Source organism: Rhinoderma darwinii (assembly GCF_050947455.1).
Source record: "Rhinoderma darwinii isolate aRhiDar2 chromosome 5 unlocalized genomic scaffold, aRhiDar2.hap1 SUPER_5_unloc_15, whole genome shotgun sequence".
NCBI classification, from domain to species: Eukaryota; Metazoa; Chordata; class Amphibia; order Anura; family Rhinodermatidae; genus Rhinoderma; species Rhinoderma darwinii.
Genome location: NW_027461771.1, coordinates 101,922 through 121,536, shown reverse-complemented (window position 1 = coordinate 121,536; position 19,615 = coordinate 101,922). Strand labels below are relative to the sequence as shown.

At 47.8% G+C, this 19,615-nt stretch overlaps 14 non-coding genes across 14 annotated transcripts; all 14 read right to left on the bottom strand.

Moving 5' to 3' along the window:
* Nucleotides 1-132: 132 nt before the first annotated feature.
* On the bottom strand, nucleotides 133-323 carry LOC142685700 (U2 spliceosomal RNA). Its single transcript, XR_012855154.1, has one exon. It is a non-coding gene; the product is annotated as a U2 spliceosomal RNA (small nuclear RNA).
* Nucleotides 324-1,619: 1,296 nt separating this feature from the next.
* On the bottom strand, nucleotides 1,620-1,810 carry LOC142685847 (U2 spliceosomal RNA). Its single transcript, XR_012855287.1, has one exon. It is a non-coding gene; the product is annotated as a U2 spliceosomal RNA (small nuclear RNA).
* A 1,276-nt stretch (nucleotides 1,811-3,086) lies between these two features.
* On the bottom strand, nucleotides 3,087-3,277 carry LOC142685699 (U2 spliceosomal RNA). The gene has a single exon (XR_012855153.1). It is a non-coding gene; the product is annotated as a U2 spliceosomal RNA (small nuclear RNA).
* Nucleotides 3,278-4,553: 1,276 nt separating this feature from the next.
* On the bottom strand, nucleotides 4,554-4,744 carry LOC142685698 (U2 spliceosomal RNA). The gene has a single exon (XR_012855152.1). It is a non-coding gene; the product is annotated as a U2 spliceosomal RNA (small nuclear RNA).
* A 1,308-nt stretch (nucleotides 4,745-6,052) lies between these two features.
* On the bottom strand, nucleotides 6,053-6,243 carry LOC142685696 (U2 spliceosomal RNA). Its single transcript, XR_012855150.1, has one exon. It is a non-coding gene; the product is annotated as a U2 spliceosomal RNA (small nuclear RNA).
* A 1,272-nt stretch (nucleotides 6,244-7,515) lies between these two features.
* On the bottom strand, nucleotides 7,516-7,706 carry LOC142685695 (U2 spliceosomal RNA). The gene has a single exon (XR_012855149.1). It is a non-coding gene; the product is annotated as a U2 spliceosomal RNA (small nuclear RNA).
* A 1,276-nt stretch (nucleotides 7,707-8,982) lies between these two features.
* LOC142685859 (U2 spliceosomal RNA) lies at nucleotides 8,983-9,173 on the bottom strand. The gene has a single exon (XR_012855298.1). It is a non-coding gene; the product is annotated as a U2 spliceosomal RNA (small nuclear RNA).
* Nucleotides 9,174-10,461: 1,288 nt separating this feature from the next.
* Nucleotides 10,462-10,652, bottom strand: LOC142685850 (U2 spliceosomal RNA). Its single transcript, XR_012855289.1, has one exon. It is a non-coding gene; the product is annotated as a U2 spliceosomal RNA (small nuclear RNA).
* A 1,296-nt stretch (nucleotides 10,653-11,948) lies between these two features.
* On the bottom strand, nucleotides 11,949-12,139 carry LOC142685693 (U2 spliceosomal RNA). Its single transcript, XR_012855148.1, has one exon. It is a non-coding gene; the product is annotated as a U2 spliceosomal RNA (small nuclear RNA).
* A 1,280-nt stretch (nucleotides 12,140-13,419) lies between these two features.
* On the bottom strand, nucleotides 13,420-13,610 carry LOC142685692 (U2 spliceosomal RNA). The gene has a single exon (XR_012855147.1). It is a non-coding gene; the product is annotated as a U2 spliceosomal RNA (small nuclear RNA).
* A 1,294-nt stretch (nucleotides 13,611-14,904) lies between these two features.
* On the bottom strand, nucleotides 14,905-15,095 carry LOC142685691 (U2 spliceosomal RNA). The gene has a single exon (XR_012855146.1). It is a non-coding gene; the product is annotated as a U2 spliceosomal RNA (small nuclear RNA).
* A 1,292-nt stretch (nucleotides 15,096-16,387) lies between these two features.
* On the bottom strand, nucleotides 16,388-16,578 carry LOC142685690 (U2 spliceosomal RNA). The gene has a single exon (XR_012855145.1). It is a non-coding gene; the product is annotated as a U2 spliceosomal RNA (small nuclear RNA).
* Nucleotides 16,579-17,858: 1,280 nt separating this feature from the next.
* Nucleotides 17,859-18,049, bottom strand: LOC142685689 (U2 spliceosomal RNA). Its single transcript, XR_012855144.1, has one exon. It is a non-coding gene; the product is annotated as a U2 spliceosomal RNA (small nuclear RNA).
* Nucleotides 18,050-19,329: 1,280 nt separating this feature from the next.
* On the bottom strand, nucleotides 19,330-19,520 carry LOC142685688 (U2 spliceosomal RNA). The gene has a single exon (XR_012855143.1). It is a non-coding gene; the product is annotated as a U2 spliceosomal RNA (small nuclear RNA).
* Nucleotides 19,521-19,615: the final 95 nt, after the last annotated feature.

Here is a 19,615-nt window from a genome sequence, read left to right as displayed (position 1 = left end):
TCATTATCACTCATGCATTGTCCAACAGGTGTTGAAATAATGGGATTAAAAGGGGAGATCCCTTCAGAAAGACAGAAACAATAGCAAAGACAAAAAACACTTTTGGAATCTGCTTTTAGTCAACACATAAGGAAAGGGTGCACCGGTCCTGGAAATACTGCAATACCAGGTCAATGCGTGGAGTGGACAGAGCAAGCTCTATTTCCATCTCCCTGTTCTAAAAATCCATTTAATATATGGTCCCCAGATAGGGGACGTATCAGATATTAAACTGATAAGAACAGATACTACACTTGATCTTAGCCAAAAGGCCGAGAAGCGATAACCCGAACGGGCCGCGCGTTGCCCGAGCCTGCCCGATACTGCTGTTCAGCCCTTGCAGCGATTCAGCCTACTTCTAGGCAATTCCATGGGGCCCTGCAGGCTCACACACTCACAGCTACACGGGAGGTGAATAAAGGCCGGAGAGGAAGCCAGACAGGATTTGCTTCTTTTGCTTGCACCACAATGCAGTGCTGAAAGAGGAGGAATCTACATAAAAACGCCTTCCTGGCAACGCCCAAATGCCCTGCTGCCATGCAGATAAACACTGGCAGCGGCAGCAAGTGCATGCCCACAGCCACCCCTTGTTCCTTCACACCTTGTATCAGCTGTAATCCAGTCCAGTCCAGTGCTGCCTGCTGAGCAGCACTGACCAACACTGCCTGGGCCCAGGCTTTTATCTCTGAGGCCCCATTATGATGTCAGAAAGCTGGCTCTGGAATCCTGAGGGCTCCACTATGACACGTGCAAAGTTCCGTCTGAACTTTATATAAGACGGTGAGGCTCAGTCAGTCACTCAGTGTTGCCTGAGAGGGCAACACTGCAACAGCCGGCCGCCAGGCTGTCTTTTTTTTGCACAGCTAGTTGCCTCCAGGAGGCCACAAGAGGGAGACAAGGGACTGCAAAATGGAAAATAGGCATCCACCAACTTTACAGACAACTTCTCCTTGCTCCTACAACCTCCATCCTTGCACAGTTTGTTATTCTTCTAGGTAACATAGTAACAAATCCAAATTGCTGCTCTCTTTGTAGGCAAGCAAGGCTTTGTTGCAACTGCAATTCTTACTTCTTCTTGAAATGTAGGGACGACAGTACATTCCATCACATCCATCTAGTGTACACAGGTAGGTCCATTGTGGCGGGCAGGCGAGCGGGCGGGCTGCTTTATTGGCTGTTTGCTGTTCCCCTACTCCACTCCACTATTTGACTGTTGTGCTGCATCAATCAATCAATCAATCAATCAATCAATCAATCAATCAATCAATCAATCAATCAATCAGTGGCTGGCTCAGGTGCAGCTCTTTAACTTACCTAAAAGGGAGGGCGGAGAGAAGACAAGGAAGGTGAATGAGGTGTTCCAATGTGAAATGCCGGAAACACAGAAACACAGACGACACACAACAAGAGGTGGCAATCTATTCATTAATTGCATTTAATCAATGAGCTCATTATCACTCATGCATTGTCCAACAGGTGTTGAAATAATGGGATTAAAAGGGGAGATCCCTTCAGAAAGACAGAAACAATAGCAAAGACAAAAAACACTTTTGGAATCTGCTTTTAGTCAACACATAAGGAAAGGGTGCACCGGTCCTGGAAATACTGTAATACCAGGTCAATGCGTGGAGTGGACAGAGCAAGCTCTATTTCCATCTCCCTGTTCTAAAAATCCATTTAATATATGGTCCCCAGATAGGGGACGTATCAGATATTAAACTGATAAGAACAGATACTACACTTGATCTTAGCCAAAAGGCCGAGAAGCGATAACCCGAACGGGCCGCGCGTTGCCCGAGCCTGCCCGATACTGCTGTTCAGCCCTTGCAGCGATTCAGCCTACTTCTAGGCAATTCCATGGGGCCCTGCAGGCTCACACACTCACAGCTACACGGGAGGTGAATAAAGGCCGGAGAGGAAGCCAGACAGGATTTGCTTCTTTTGCTTGCACCACAATGCAGTGCTGAAAGAGGAGGAATCTACATAAAAACGCCTTCCTGGCAACGCCCAAATGCCCTGCTGCCATGCAGATAAACACTGGCAGCGGCAGCAAGTGCATGCCCACAGCCACCCCTTGTTCCTTCACACCTTGTATCAGCTGTAATCCAGTCCAGTCCAGTGCTGCCTGCTGAGCAGCACTGACCAACACTGCCTGGGCCCAGGCTTTTATCTCTGAGGCCCCATTATGATGTCAGAAAGCTGGCTCTGGAATCCTGAGGGCTCCACTATGACACGTGCAAAGTTCCGTCTGAACTTTATATAAGACGGTGAGGCTCAGTCAGTCACTCAGTGTTGCCTGAGAGGGCAACACTGCAACAGCCGGCCGCCAGGCTGTCTTTTTTTTGCACAGCTAGTTGCCTCCAGGAGGCCACAAGAGGGAGACAAGGGACTGCAAAATGGAAAATAGGCATCCACCAACTTTACAGACAACTTCTCCTTGCTCCTACAACCTCCATCCTTGCACAGTTTGTTATTCTTCTAGGTAACATAGTAACAAATCCAAATTGCTGCTCTCTTTGTAGGCAAGCAAGGCTTTGTTGCAACTGCAATTCTTACTTCTTCTTGAAATGTAGGGACGACAGTACATTCCATCACATCCATCTAGTGTACACAGGTAGGTCCATTGTGGCGGGCAGGCGAGCGGGCGGGCTGCTTTATTGGCTGTTTGCTGTTCCCCTACTCCACTCCACTATTTGACTGTTGTGCTGCATCAATCAATCAATCAATCAATCAATCAATCAATCAATCAGTGGCTGGCTCAGGTGCAGCTCTTTAACTTACCTAAAAGGGAGGGCGGAGAGAAGACAAGGAAGGTGAATGAGGTGTTCCAATGTGAAATGCCGGAAACACAGAAACACAGACGACACACAACAAGAGGTGGCAATCTATTCATTAATTGCATTTAATCAATGAGCTCATTATCACTCATGCATTGTCCAACAGGTGTTGAAATAATGGGATTAAAAGGGGAGATCCCTTCAGAAAGACAGAAACAATAGCAAAGACAAAAAACACTTTTGGAATCTGCTTTTAGTCAACACATAAGGAAAGGGTGCACCGGTCCTGGAAATACTGCAATACCAGGTCAATGCGTGGAGTGGACAGAGCAAGCTCTATTTCCATCTCCCTGTTCTAAAAATCCATTTAATATATGGTCCCCAGATAGGGGACGTATCAGATATTAAACTGATAAGAACAGATACTACACTTGATCTTAGCCAAAAGGCCGAGAAGCGATAACCCGAACGGGCCGCGCGTTGCCCGAGCCTGCCCGATACTGCTGTTCAGCCCTTGCAGCGATTCAGCCTACTTCTAGGCAATTCCATGGGGCCCTGCAGGCTCACACACTCACAGCTACACGGGAGGTGAATAAAGGCCGGAGAGGAAGCCAGACAGGATTTGCTTCTTTTGCTTGCACCACAATGCAGTGCTGAAAGAGGAGGAATCTACATAAAAACGCCTTCCTGGCAACGCCCAAATGCCCTGCTGCCATGCAGATAAACACTGGCAGCGGCAGCAAGTGCATGCCCACAGCCACCCCTTGTTCCTTCACACCTTGTATCAGCTGTAATCCAGTCCAGTCCAGTGCTGCCTGCTGAGCAGCACTGACCAACACTGCCTGGGCCCAGGCTTTTATCTCTGAGGCCCCATTATGATGTCAGAAAGCTGGCTCTGGAATCCTGAGGGCTCCACTATGACACGTGCAAAGTTCCGTCTGAACTTTATATAAGACGGTGAGGCTCAGTCAGTCACTCAGTGTTGCCTGAGAGGGCAACACTGCAACAGCCGGCCGCCAGGCTGTCTTTTTTTTGCACAGCTAGTTGCCTCCAGGAGGCCACAAGAGGGAGACAAGGGACTGCAAAATGGAAAATAGGCATCCACCAACTTTACAGACAACTTCTCCTTGCTCCTACAACCTCCATCCTTGCACAGTTTGTTATTCTTCTAGGTAACATAGTAACAAATCCAAATTGCTGCTCTCTTTGTAGGCAAGCAAGGCTTTGTTGCAACTGCAATTCTTACTTCTTCTTGAAATGTAGGGACGACAGTACATTCCATCACATCCATCTAGTGTACACAGGTAGGTCCATTGTGGCGGGCAGGCGAGCGGGCGGGCTGCTTTATTGGCTGTTTGCTGTTCCCCTACTCCACTCCACTATTTGACTGTTGTGCTGCATCAATCAATCAATCAATCAATCAATCAATCAATCAATCAGTGGCTGGCTCAGGTGCAGCTCTTTAACTTACCTAAAAGGGAGGGCGGAGAGAAGACAAGGAAGGTGAATGAGGTGTTCCAATGTGAAATGCCGGAAACACAGAAACACAGACGACACACAACAAGAGGTGGCAATCTATTCATTAATTGCATTTAATCAATGAGCTCATTATCACTCATGCATTGTCCAACAGGTGTTGAAATAATGGGATTAAAAGGGGAGATCCCTTCAGAAAGACAGAAACAATAGCAAAGACAAAAAACACTTTTGGAATCTGCTTTTAGTCAACACATAAGGAAAGGGTGCACCGGTCCTGGAAATACTGCAATACCAGGTCAATGCGTGGAGTGGACAGAGCAAGCTCTATTTCCATCTCCCTGTTCTAAAAATCCATTTAATATATGGTCCCCAGATAGGGGACGTATCAGATATTAAACTGATAAGAACAGATACTACACTTGATCTTAGCCAAAAGGCCGAGAAGCGATAACCCGAACGGGCCGCGCGTTGCCCGAGCCTGCCCGATACTGCTGTTCAGCCCTTGCAGCGATTCAGCCTACTTCTAGGCAATTCCATGGGGCCCTGCAGGCTCACACACTCACAGCTACACGGGAGGTGAATAAAGGCCGGAGAGGAAGCCAGACAGGATTTGCTTCTTTTGCTTGCACCACAATGCAGTGCTGAAAGAGGAGGAATCTACATAAAAACGCCTTCCTGGCAACGCCCAAATGCCCTGCTGCCATGCAGATAAACACTGGCAGCGGCAGCAAGTGCATGCCCACAGCCACCCCTTGTTCCTTCACACCTTGTATCAGCTGTAATCCAGTCCAGTCCAGTGCTGCCTGCTGAGCAGCACTGACCAACACTGCCTGGGCCCAGGCTTTTATCTCTGAGGCCCCATTATGATGTCAGAAAGCTGGCTCTGGAATCCTGAGGGCTCCACTATGACACGTGCAAAGTTCCGTCTGAACTTTATATAAGACGGTGAGGCTCAGTCAGTCACTCAGTGTTGCCTGAGAGGGCAACACTGCAACAGCCGGCCGCCAGGCTGTCTTTTTTTTGCACAGCTAGTTGCCTCCAGGAGGCCACAAGAGGGAGACAAGGGACTGCAAAATGGAAAATAGGCATCCACCAACTTTACAGACAACTTCTCCTTGCTCCTACAACCTCCATCCTTGCACAGTTTGTTATTCTTCTAGGTAACATAGTAACAAATCCAAATTGCTGCTCTCTTTGTAGGCAAGCAAGGCTTTGTTGCAACTGCAATTCTTACTTCTTCTTGAAATGTAGGGACGACAGTACATTCCATCACATCCATCTAGTGTACACAGGTAGGTCCATTGTGGCGGGCAGGCGAGCGGGCGGGCTGCTTTATTGGCTGTTTGCTGTTCCCCTACTCCACTCCACTATTTGACTGTTGTGCTGCATCAATCAATCAATCAATCAATCAATCAATCAATCAATCAATCAATCAATCAATCAATCAATCAATCAATCAGTGGCTGGCTCAGGTGCAGCTCCTTAACTTACCTAAAAGGGAGGGCGGAGAGAAGACAAGGAAGGTGAATGAGGTGTTCCAATGTGAAATGCCGGAAACACAGAAACACAGACGACACACAACAAGAGGTGGCAATCTATTCATTAATTGCATTTAATCAATGAGCTCATTATCACTCATGCATTGTCCAACAGGTGTTGAAATAATGGGATTAAAAGGGGAGATCCCTTCAGAAAGACAGAAACAATAGCAAAGACAAAAAACACTTTTGGAATCTGCTTTTAGTCAACACATAAGGAAAGGGTGCACCGGTCCTGGAAATACTGCAATACCAGGTCAATGCGTGGAGTGGACAGAGCAAGCTCTATTTCCATCTCCCTGTTCTAAAAATCCATTTAATATATGGTCCCCAGATAGGGGACGTATCAGATATTAAACTGATAAGAACAGATACTACACTTGATCTTAGCCAAAAGGCCGAGAAGCGATAACCCGAACGGGCCGCGCGTTGCCCGAGCCTGCCCGATACTGCTGTTCAGCCCTTGCAGCGATTCAGCCTACTTCTAGGCAATTCCATGGGGCCCTGCAGGCTCACACACTCACAGCTACACGGGAGGTGAATAAAGGCCGGAGAGGAAGCCAGACAGGATTTGCTTCTTTTGCTTGCACCACAATGCAGTGCTGAAAGAGGAGGAATCTACATAAAAACGCCTTCCTGGCAACGCCCAAATGCCCTGCTGCCATGCAGATAAACACTGGCAGCGGCAGCAAGTGCATGCCCACAGCCACCCCTTGTTCCTTCACACCTTGTATCAGCTGTAATCCAGTCCAGTCCAGTGCTGCCTGCTGAGCAGCACTGACCAACACTGCCTGGGCCCAGGCTTTTATCTCTGAGGCCCCATTATGATGTCAGAAAGCTGGCTCTGGAATCCTGAGGGCTCCACTATGACACGTGCAAAGTTCCGTCTGAACTTTATATAAGACGGTGAGGCTCAGTCAGTCACTCAGTGTTGCCTGAGAGGGCAACACTGCAACAGCCGGCCGCCAGGCTGTCTTTTTTTTGCACAGCTAGTTGCCTCCAGGAGGCCACAAGAGGGAGACAAGGGACTGCAAAATGGAAAATAGGCATCCACCAACTTTACAGACAACTTCTCCTTGCTCCTACAACCTCCATCCTTGCACAGTTTGTTATTCTTCTAGGTAACATAGTAACAAATCCAAATTGCTGCTCTCTTTGTAGGCAAGCAAGGCTTTGTTGCAACTGCAATTCTTACTTCTTCTTGAAATGTAGGGACGACAGTACATTCCATCACATCCATCTAGTGTACACAGGTAGGTCCATTGTGGCGGGCAGGCGAGCGGGCGGGCTGCTTTATTGGCTGTTTGCTGTTCCCCTACTCCACTCCACTATTTGACTGTTGTGCTGCATCAATCAATCAATCAATCAATCAATCAATCAATCAGTGGCTGGCTCAGGTGCAGCTCTTTAACTTACCTAAAAGGGAGGGCGGAGAGAAGACAAGGAAGGTGAATGAGGTGTTCCAATGTGAAATGCCGGAAACACAGAAACACAGACGACACACAACAAGAGGTGGCAATCTATTCATTAATTGCATTTAATCAATGAGCTCATTATCACTGATGCATTGTCCAACAGGTGTTGAAATAATGGGATTAAAAGGGGAGATCCCTTCAGAAAGACAGAAACAATAGCAAAGACAAAAAACACTTTTGGAATCTGCTTTTAGTCAACACATAAGGAAAGGGTGCACCGGTCCTGGAAATACTGCAATACCAGGTCAATGCGTGGAGTGGACAGAGCAAGCTCTATTTCCATCTCCCTGTTCTAAAAATCCATTTAATATATGGTCCCCAGATAGGGGACGTATCAGATATTAAACTGATAAGAACAGATACTACACTTGATCTTAGCCAAAAGGCCGAGAAGCGATAACCCGAACGGGCCGCGCGTTGCCCGAGCCTGCCCGATACTGCTGTTCAGCCCTTGCAGCGATTCAGCCTACTTCTAGGCAATTCCATGGGGCCCTGCAGGCTCACACACTCACAGCTACACGGGAGGTGAATAAAGGCCGGAGAGGAAGCCAGACAGGATTTGCTTCTTTTGCTTGCACCACAATGCAGTGCTGAAAGAGGAGGAATCTACATAAAAACGCCTTCCTGGCAACGCCCAAATGCCCTGCTGCCATGCAGATAAACACTGGCAGCGGCAGCAAGTGCATGCCCACAGCCACCCCTTGTTCCTTCACACCTTGTATCAGCTGTAATCCAGTCCAGTCCAGTGCTGCCTGCTGAGCAGCACTGACCAACACTGCCTGGGCCCAGGCTTTTATCTCTGAGGCCCCATTATGATGTCAGAAAGCTGGCTCTGGAATCCTGAGGGCTCCACTATGACACGTGCAAAGTTCCGTCTGAACTTTATATAAGACGGTGAGGCTCAGTCAGTCACTCAGTGTTGCCTGAGAGGGCAACACTGCAACAGCCGGCCGCCAGGCTGTCTTTTTTTTGCACAGCTAGTTGCCTCCAGGAGGCCACAAGAGGGAGACAAGGGACTGCAAAATGGAAAATAGGCATCCACCAACTTTACAGACAACTTCTCCTTGCTCCTACAACCTCCATCCTTGCACAGTTTGTTATTCTTCTAGGTAACATAGTAACAAATCCAAATTGCTGCTCTCTTTGTAGGCAAGCAAGGCTTTGTTGCAACTGCAATTCTTACTTCTTCTTGAAATGTAGGGACGACAGTACATTCCATCACATCCATCTAGTGTACACAGGTAGGTCCATTGTGGCGGGCAGGCGAGCGGGCGGGCTGCTTTATTGGCTGTTTGCTGTTCCCCTACTCCACTCCACTATTTGACTGTTGTGCTGCATCAATCAATCAATCAATCAATCAATCAATCAATCAATCAGTGGCTGGCTCAGGTGCAGCTCTTTAACTTACCTAAAAGGGAGGGCGGAGAGAAGACAAGGAAGGTGAATGAGGTGTTCCAATGTGAAATGCCGGAAACACAGAAACACAGACGACACACAACAAGAGGTGGCAATCTATTCATTAATTGCATTTAATCAATGAGCTCATTATCACTCATGCATTGTCCAACAGGTGTTGAAATAATGGGATTAAAAGGGGAGATCCCTTCAGAAAGACAGAAACAATAGCAAAGACAAAAAACACTTTTGGAATCTGCTTTTAGTCAACACATAAGGAAAGGGTGCACCGGTCCTGGAAATACTGCAATACCAGGTCAATGCGTGGAGTGGACAGAGCAAGCTCTATTTCCATCTCCCTGTTCTAAAAATCCATTTAATATATGGTCCCCAGATAGGGGATGTATCAGATATTAAACTGATAAGAACAGATACTACACTTGATCTTAGCCAAAAGGCCGAGAAGCGATAACCCGAACGGGCCGCGCGTTGCCCGAGCCTGCCCGATACTGCTGTTCAGCCCTTGCAGCGATTCAGCCTACTTCTAGGCAATTCCATGGGGCCCTGCAGGCTCACACACTCACAGCTACACGGGAGGTGAATAAAGGCCGGAGAGGAAGCCAGACAGGATTTGCTTCTTTTGCTTGCACCACAATGCAGTGCTGAAAGAGGAGGAATCTACATAAAAACGCCTTCCTGGCAACGCCCAAATGCCCTGCTGCCATGCAGATAAACACTGGCAGCGGCAGCAAGTGCATGCCCACAGCCACCCCTTGTTCCTTCACACCTTGTATCAGCTGTAATCCAGTCCAGTCCAGTGCTGCCTGCTGAGCAGCACTGACCAACACTGCCTGGGCCCAGGCTTTTATCTCTGAGGCCCCATTATGATGTCAGAAAGCTGGCTCTGGAATCCTGAGGGCTCCACTATGACACGTGCAAAGTTCCGTCTGAACTTTATATAAGACGGTGAGGCTCAGTCAGTCACTCAGTGTTGCCTGAGAGGGCAACACTGCAACAGCCGGCCGCCAGGCTGTCTTTTTTTTGCACAGCTAGTTGCCTCCAGGAGGCCACAAGAGGGAGACAAGGGACTGCAAAATGGAAAATAGGCATCCACCAACTTTACAGACAACTTCTCCTTGCTCCTACAACCTCCATCCTTGCACAGTTTGTTATTCTTCTAGGTAACATAGTAACAAATCCAAATTGCTGCTCTCTTTGTAGGCAAGCAAGGCTTTGTTGCAACTGCAATTCTTACTTCTTCTTGAAATGTAGGGACGACAGTACATTCCATCACATCCATCTAGTGTACACAGGTAGGTCCATTGTGGCGGGCAGGCGAGCGGGCGGGCTGCTTTATTGGCTGTTTGCTGTTCCCCTACTCCACTCCACTATTTGACTGTTGTGCTGCATCAATCAATCAATCAATCAATCAATCAATCAATCAATCAATCAATCAATCAGTGGCTGGCTCAGGTGCAGCTCTTTAACTTACCTAAAAGGGAGGGCGGAGAGAAGACAAGGAAGGTGAATGAGGTGTTCCAATGTGAAATGCCGGAAACACAGAAACACAGACGACACACAACAAGAGGTGGCAATCTATTCATTAATTGCATTTAATCAATGAGCTCATTATCACTCATGCATTGTCCAACAGGTGTTGAAATAATGGGATTAAAAGGGGAGATCCCTTCAGAAAGACAGAAACAATAGCAAAGACAAAAAACACTTTTGGAATCTGCTTTTAGTCAACACATAAGGAAAGGGTGCACCAGTCCTGGAAATACTGCAATACCAGGTCAATGCGTGGAGTGGACAGAGCAAGCTCTATTTCCATCTCCCTGTTCTAAAAATCCATTTAATATATGGTCCCCAGATAGGGGACGTATCAGATATTAAACTGATAAGAACAGATACTACACTTGATCTTAGCCAAAAGGCCGAGAAGCGATAACCCGAACGGGCCGCGCGTTGCCCGAGCCTGCCCGATACTGCTGTTCAGCCCTTGCAGCGATTCAGCCTACTTCTAGGCAATTCCATGGGGCCCTGCAGGCTCACACACTCACAGCTACACGGGAGGTGAATAAAGGCCGGAGAGGAAGCCAGACAGGATTTGCTTCTTTTGCTTGCACCACAATGCAGTGCTGAAAGAGGAGGAATCTACATAAAAACGCCTTCCTGGCAACGCCCAAATGCCCTGCTGCCATGCAGATAAACACTGGCAGCGGCAGCAAGTGCATGCCCACAGCCACCCCTTGTTCCTTCACACCTTGTATCAGCTGTAATCCAGTCCAGTCCAGTGCTGCCTGCTGAGCAGCACTGACCAACACTGCCTGGGCCCAGGCTTTTATCTCTGAGGCCCCATTATGATGTCAGAAAGCTGGCTCTGGAATCCTGAGGGCTCCACTATGACACGTGCAAAGTTCCGTCTGAACTTTATATAAGACGGTGAGGCTCAGTCAGTCACTCAGTGTTGCCTGAGAGGGCAAAACTGCAACAGCCGGCCGCCAGGCTGTCTTTTTTTTGCACAGCTAGTTGCCTCCAGGAGGCCACAAGAGGGAGACAAGGGACTGCAAAATGGAAAATAGGCATCCACCAACTTTACAGACAACTTCTCCTTGCTCCTACAACCTCCATCCTTGCACAGTTTGTTATTCTTCTAGGTAACATAGTAACAAATCCAAATTGCTGCTCTCTTTGTAGGCAAGCAAGGCTTTGTTGCAACTGCAATTCTTACTTCTTCTTGAAATGTAGGGACGACAGTACATTCCATCACATCCATCTAGTGTACACAGGTAGGTCCATTGTGGCGGGCAGGCGAGCGGGCGGGCTGCTTTATTGGCTGTTTGCTGTTCCCCTACTCCACTCCACTATTTGACTGTTGTGCTGCATCAATCAATCAATCAATCAATCAATCAATCAATCAATCAATCAATCAATCAATCAATCAGTGGCTGGCTCAGGTGCAGCTCTTTCACTTACCTAAAAGGGAGGGCGGAGAGAAGACAAGGAAGGTGAATGAGGTGTTCCAATGTGAAATGCCGGAAACACAGAAACACAGACGACACACAACAAGAGGTGGCAATCTATTCATTAATTGCATTTAATCAATGAGCTCATTATCACTCATGCATTGTCCAACAGGTGTTGAAATAATGGGATTAAAAGGGGAGATCCCTTCAGAAAGACAGAAACAATAGCAAAGACAAAAAACACTTTTGGAATCTGCTTTTAGTCAACACATAAGGAAAGGGTGCACCGGTCCTGGAAATACTGCAATACCAGGTCAATGCGTGGAGTGGACAGAGCAAGCTCTATTTCCATCTCCCTGTTCTAAAAATCCATTTAATATATGGTCCCCAGATAGGGGACGTATCAGATATTAAACTGATAAGAACAGATACTACACTTGATCTTAGCCAAAAGGCCGAGAAGCGATAACCCGAACGGGCCGCGCGTTGCCCGAGCCTGCCCGATACTGCTGTTCAGCCCTTGCAGCGATTCAGCCTACTTCTAGGCAATTCCATGGGGCCCTGCAGGCTCACACACTCACAGCTACACGGGAGGTGAATAAAGGCCGGAGAGGAAGCCAGACAGGATTTGCTTCTTTTGCTTGCACCACAATGCAGTGCTGAAAGAGGAGGAATCTACATAAAAACGCCTTCCTGGCAACGCCCAAATGCCCTGCTGCCATGCAGATAAACACTGGCAGCGGCAGCAAGTGCATGCCCACAGCCACCCCTTGTTCCTTCACACCTTGTATCAGCTGTAATCCAGTCCAGTCCAGTGCTGCCTGCTGAGCAGCACTGACCAACACTGCCTGGGCCCAGGCTTTTATCTCTGAGGCCCCATTATGATGTCAGAAAGCTGGCTCTGGAATCCTGAGGGCTCCACTATGACACGTGCAAAGTTCCGTCTGAACTTTATATAAGACGGTGAGGCTCAGTCAGTCACTCAGTGTTGCCTGAGAGGGCAACACTGCAACAGCCGGCCGCCAGGCTGTCTTTTTTTTGCACAGCTAGTTGCCTCCAGGAGGCCACAAGAGGGAGACAAGGGACTGCAAAATGGAAAATAGGCATCCACCAACTTTACAGACAACTTCTCCTTGCTCCTACAACCTCCATCCTTGCACAGTTTGTTATTCTTCTAGGTAACATAGTAACAAATCCAAATTGCTGCTCTCTTTGTAGGCAAGCAAGGCTTTGTTGCAACTGCAATTCTTACTTCTTCTTGAAATGTAGGGACGACAGTACATTCCATCACATCCATCTAGTGTACACAGGTAGGTCCATTGTGGCGGGCAGGCGAGCGGGCGGGCTGCTTTATTGGCTGTTTGCTGTTCCCCTACTCCACTCCACTATTTGACTGTTGTGCTGCATCAATCAATCAATCAATCAATCAATCAATCAATCAATCAATCAGTGGCTGGCTCAGGTGCAGCTCTTTAACTTACCTAAAAGGGAGGGCGGAGAGAAGACAAGGAAGGTGAATGAGGTGTTCCAATGTGAAATGCCGGAAACACAGAAACACAGACGACACACAACAAGAGGTGGCAATCTATTCATTAATTGCATTTAATCAATGAGCTCATTATCACTCATGCATTGTCCAACAGGTGTTGAAATAATGGGATTAAAAGGGGAGATCCCTTCAGAAAGACAGAAACAATAGCAAAGACAAAAAACACTTTTGGAATCTGCTTTTAGTCAACACATAAGGAAAGGGTGCACCGGTCCTGGAAATACTGCAATACCAGGTCAATGCGTGGAGTGGACAGAGCAAGCTCTATTTCCATCTCCCTGTTCTAAAAATCCATTTAATATATGGTCCCCAGATAGGGGACGTATCAGATATTAAACTGATAAGAACAGATACTACACTTGATCTTAGCCAAAAGGCCGAGAAGCGATAACCCGAACGGGCCGCGCGTTGCCCGAGCCTGCCCGATACTGCTGTTCAGCCCTTGCAGCGATTCAGCCTACTTCTAGGCAATTCCATGGGGCCCTGCAGGCTCACACACTCACAGCTACACGGGAGGTGAATAAAGGCCGGAGAGGAAGCCAGACAGGATTTGCTTCTTTTGCTTGCACCACAATGCAGTGCTGAAAGAGGAGGAATCTACATAAAAACGCCTTCCTGGCAACGCCCAAATGCCCTGCTGCCATGCAGATAAACACTGGCAGCGGCAGCAAGTGCATGCCCACAGCCACCCCTTGTTCCTTCACACCTTGTATCAGCTGTAATCCAGTCCAGTCCAGTGCTGCCTGCTGAGCAGCACTGACCAACACTGCCTGGGCCCAGGCTTTTATCTCTGAGGCCCCATTATGATGTCAGAAAGCTGGCTCTGGAATCCTGAGGGCTCCACTATGACACGTGCAAAGTTCCGTCTGAACTTTATATAAGACGGTGAGGCTCAGTCAGTCACTCAGTGTTGCCTGAGAGGGCAACACTGCAACAGCCGGCCGCCAGGCTGTCTTTTTTTTGCACAGCTAGTTGCCTCCAGGAGGCCACAAGAGGGAGACAAGGGACTGCAAAATGGAAAATAGGCATCCACCAACTTTACAGACAACTTCTCCTTGCTCCTACAACCTCCATCCTTGCACAGTTTGTTATTCTTCTAGGGTTTGTTATTCTTCTAGGTAACATAGTAACAAATCCAAATTGCTGCTCTCTTTGTAGGCAAGCAAGGCTTTGTTGCAACTGCAATTCTTACTTCTTCTTGAAATGTAGGGACGACAGTACATTCCATCACATCCATCTAGTGTACACAGGTAGGTCCATTGTGGCGGGCAGGCGAGCGGGCGGGCTGCTTTATTGGCTGTTTGCTGTTCCCCTACTCCACTCCACTATTTGACTGTTGTGCTGCATCAATCAATCAATCAATCAATCAATCAATCAATCAATCAGTGGCTGGCTCAGGTGCAGCTCTTTAACTTACCTAAAAGGGAGGGCGGAGAGAAGACAAGGAAGGTGAATGAGGTGTTCCAATGTGAAATGCCGGAAACACAGAAACACAGACGACACACAACAAGAGGTGTCAATCTATTCATTAATTGCATTTAATCAATGAGCTCATTATCACTCATGCATTGTCCAACAGGTGTTGAAATAATGGGATTAAAAGGGGAGATCCCTTCAGAAAGACAGAAACAATAGCAAAGACAAAAAACACTTTTGGAATCTGCTTTTAGTCAACACATAAGGAAAGGGTGCACCGGTCCTGGAAATACTGCAATACCAGGTCAATGCGTGGAGTGGACAGAGCAAGCTCTATTTCCATCTCCCTGTTCTAAAAATCCATTTAATATATGGTCCCCAGATAGGGGACGTATCAGATATTAAACTGATAAGAACAGATACTACACTTGATCTTAGCCAAAAGGCCGAGAAGCGATAACCCGAACGGGCCGCGCGTTGCCCGAGCCTGCCCGATACTGCTGTTCAGCCCTTGCAGCGATTCAGCCTACTTCTAGGCAATTCCATGGGGCCCTGCAGGCTCACACACTCACAGCTACACGGGAGGTGAATAAAGGCCGGAGAGGAAGCCAGACAGGATTTGCTTCTTTTGCTTGCACCACAATGCAGTGCTGAAAGAGGAGGAATCTACATAAAAACGCCTTCCTGGCAACGCCCAAATGCCCTGCTGCCATGCAGATAAACACTGGCAGCGGCAGCAAGTGCATGCCCACAGCCACCCCTTGTTCCTTCACACCTTGTATCAGCTGTAATCCAGTCCAGTCCAGTGCTGCCTGCTGAGCAGCACTGACCAACACTGCCTGGGCCCAGGCTTTTATCTCTGAGGCCCCATTATGATGTCAGAAAGCTGGCTCTGGAATCCTGAGGGCTCCACTATGACACGTGCAAAGTTCCGTCTGAACTTTATATAAGACGGTGAGGCTCAGTCAGTCACTCAGTGTTGCCTGAGAGGGCAACACTGCAACAGCCGGCCGCCAGGCTGTCTTTTTTTTGCACAGCTAGTTGCCTCCAGGAGGCCACAAGAGGGAGACAAGGGACTGCAAAATGGAAAATAGGCATCCACACACTTTACAGACAACTTCTCCTTGCTCCTACAACCTCCATCCTTGCACAGTTTGTTATTCTTCTAGGTAACATAGTAACAAATCCAAATTGCTGCTCTCTTTGTAGGCAAGCAAGGCTTTGTTGCAACTGCAATTCTTACTTCTTCTTGAAATGTAGGGACGACAGTACATTCCATCACATCCATCTAGTGTACACAGGTAGGTCCATTGTGGCGGGCAGGCGAGCGGGCGGGCTGCTTTATTGGCTGTTTGCTGTTCCCCTACTCCACTCCACTATTTGACTGTTGTGCTGCATCAATCAATCAATCAATCAATCAATCAATCAATCAATCAATCAATCAATCAATCAGTGGCTGGCTCAGGTGCAGCTCTTTAACTTACCTAAAAGGGAGGGCGGAGAGAAGACAAGGAAGGTGAATGAGGTGTTCCAATGTGAAATGCCGGAAACACAGAAACACAGACGACACACAACAAGAGGTGTCAATCTATTCATTAATTGCATTTAATCAATGAGCTCATTATCACTCATGCATTGTCCAACAGGTGTTGAAATAATGGGATTAAAAGGGGAGATCCCTTCAGAAAGACAGAAACAATAGCAAAGACAAAAAACACTTTTGGAATCTGCTTTTAGTCAACACATAAGGAAAGGGTGCACCGGTCCTGGAAATACTGCAATACCAGGTCAATGCGTGGAGTGGACAGAGCAAGCTCTATTTCCATCTCCCTGTTCTAAAAATCCATTTAATATATGGTCCCCAGATAGGGGACGTATCAGATATTAAACTGATAAGAACAGATACTACACTTGATCTTAGCCAAAAGGCCGAGAAGCGATAACCCGAACGGGCCGCGCGTTGCCCGAGCCTGCCCGATACTGCTGTTCAGCCCTTGCAGCGATTCAGCCTACTTCTAGGCAATTCCATGGGGCCCTGCAGGCTCACACACTCACAGCTACACGGGAGGTGAATAAAGGCCGGAGAGGAAGCCAGACAGGATTTGCTTCTTTTGCTTGCACCACAATGCAGTGCTGAAAGAGGAGGAATCTACATAAAAACGCCTTCCTGGCAACGCCCAAATGCCCTGCTGCCATGCAGATAAACACTGGCAGCGGCAGCAAGTGCATGCCCACAGCCACCCCTTGTTCCTTCACACCTTGTATCAGCTGTAATCCAGTCCAGTCCAGTGCTGCCTGCTGAGCAGCACTGACCAACACTGCCTGGGCCCAGGCTTTTATCTCTGAGGCCCCATTATGATGTCAGAAAGCTGGCTCTGGAATCCTGAGGGCTCCACTATGACACGTGCAAAGTTCCGTCTGAACTTTATATAAGACGGTGAGGCTCAGTCAGTCACTCAGTGTTGCCTGAGAGGGCAACACTGCAACAGCCGGCCGCCAGGCTGTCTTTTTTTTGCACAGCTAGTTGCCTCCAGGAGGCCACAAGAGGGAGACAAGGGACTGCAAAATGGAAAATAGGCATCCACACACTTTACAGACAACTTCTCCTTGCTCCTACAACCTCCATCCTTGCACAGTTTGTTATTCTTCTAGGTAACATAGTAACAAATCCAAATTGCTGCTCTCTTTGTAGGCAAGCAAGGCTTTGTTGCAACTGCAATTCTTACTTCTTCTTGAAATGTAGGGACGACAGTACATTCCATCACATCCATCTAGTGTACACAGGTAGGTCCATTGTGGCGGGCAGGCGAGCGGGCGGGCTGCTTTATTGGCTGTTTGCTGTTCCCCTACTCCACTCCACTATTTGACTGTTGTGCTGCATCAATCAATCAATCAATCAATCAATCAATCAATCAATCAATCAGTGGCTGGCTCAGGTGCAGCTCTTTAACTTACCTAAAAGGGAGGGCGGAGAGAAGACAAGGAAGGTGAATGAGGTGTTCCAATGTGAAATGCCGGAAACACAGAAACACAGACGACACACAACAAGAGGTGTCAATCTATTCATTAATTGCATTTAATCAATGAGCTCATTATCACTCATGCATTGTCCAACAGGTGTTGAAATAATGGGATTAAAAGGGGAGATCCCTTCAGAAAGACAGAAACAATAGCAAAGACAAAAAACACTTTTGGAATCTGCTTTTAGTCAACACATAAGGAAAGGGTGCACCGGTCCTGGAAATACTGCAATACCAGGTCAATGCGTGGAGTGGACAGAGCAAGCTCTATTTCCATCTCCCTGTTCTAAAAATCCATTTAATATATGGTCCCCAGATAGGGGACGTATCAGATATTAAACTGATAAGAACAGATACTACACTTGATCTTAGCCAAAAGGCCGAGAAGCGATAACCCGAACGGGCCGCGCGTTGCCCGAGCCTGCCCGATACTGCTGTTCAGCCCTTGCAGCGATTCAGCCTACTTCTAGGCAATTCCATGGGGCCCTGCAGGCTCACACACTCACAGCTACACGGGAGGTGAATAAAGGCCGGAGAGGAAGCCAGACAGGATTTGCTTCTTTTGCTTGCACCACAATGCAGTGCTGAAAGAGGAGGAATCTACATAAAAACGCCTTCCTGGCAACGCCCAAATGCCCTGCTGCCATGCAGATAAACACTGGCAGCGGCAGCAAGTGCATGCCCACAGCCACCCCTTGTTCCTTCACACCTTGTATCAGCTGTAATCCAGTCCAGTCCAGTGCTGCCTGCTGAGCAGCACTGACCAACACTGCCTGGGCCCAGGCTTTTATCTCTGAGGCCCCATTATGATGTCAGAAAGCTGGCTCTGGAATCCTGAGGGCTCCACTATGACACGTGCAAAGTTCCGTCTGAACTTTATATAAGACGGTGAGGCTCAGTCAGTCACTCAGTGTTGCCTGAGAGGGCAACACTGCAACAGCCGGCCGCCAGGCTGTCTTTTTTTTGCACAGCTAGTTGCCTCCAGGAGGCCACAAGAGGGAGACAAGGGACTGCAAAATGGAAAATAGGCATCCACCAACTTTACAGACAACTTCTCCTTGCTCCTACAACCTCCATCCTTGCACAGTTTGTTATTCTTCTAGGTAACATAGTAACAAATCCAAATTGCTGCTCTCTTTGTAGGCAAGCAAGGCTTTGTTGCAACTGCAATTCTTACTTCTTCTTGAAATGTAGGGACGACAGTACATTCCATCACATCCATCTAGTGTACACAGGTAGGTCCATTGTGGCGGGCAGGCGAGCGGGCGGGCTGCTTTATTGGCTGTTTGCTGTTCCCCTACTCCACTCCACTATTTGACTGTTGTGCTGCATCAATCAATCAATCAATCAATCAATCAATCAATCAATCAATCAGTGGCTGGCTCAGGTGCAGCTCTTTAACTTACCTAAAAGGGAGGGCGGAGAGAAGACAAGGAAGGTGAATGAGGTGTTCCAATGTGAAATGCCGGAAACACAGAAACACAGACGACACACAACAAGAGGTGGCAATCTATTCATTAATTGCATTTAATCAATGAGCTCATTATCACTCATGCATTGTCCAACAGGTGTTGAAATAATGGGATTAAAAGGGGAGATCCCTTCAGAAAGACAGAAACAATAGCAAAGACAAAAAACACTTTTGGAATCTGCTTTTAGTCAACACATAAGGAAAGGGTGCACCGGTCCTGGAAATACTGCAATACCAGGTCAATGCGTGGAGTGGACAGAGCAAGCTCTATTTCCATCTCCCTGTTCTAAAAATCCATTTAATATATGGTCCCCAGATAGGGGACGTATCAGATATTAAACTGATAAGAACAGATACTACACTTGATCTTAGCCAAAAGGCCGAGAAGCGATAACCCGAACGGGCCGCGCGTTGCCCGAGCCTGCCCGATACTGCTGTTCAGCCCTTGCAGCGATTCAGCCTACTTCTAGGCAATTCCATGGGGCCC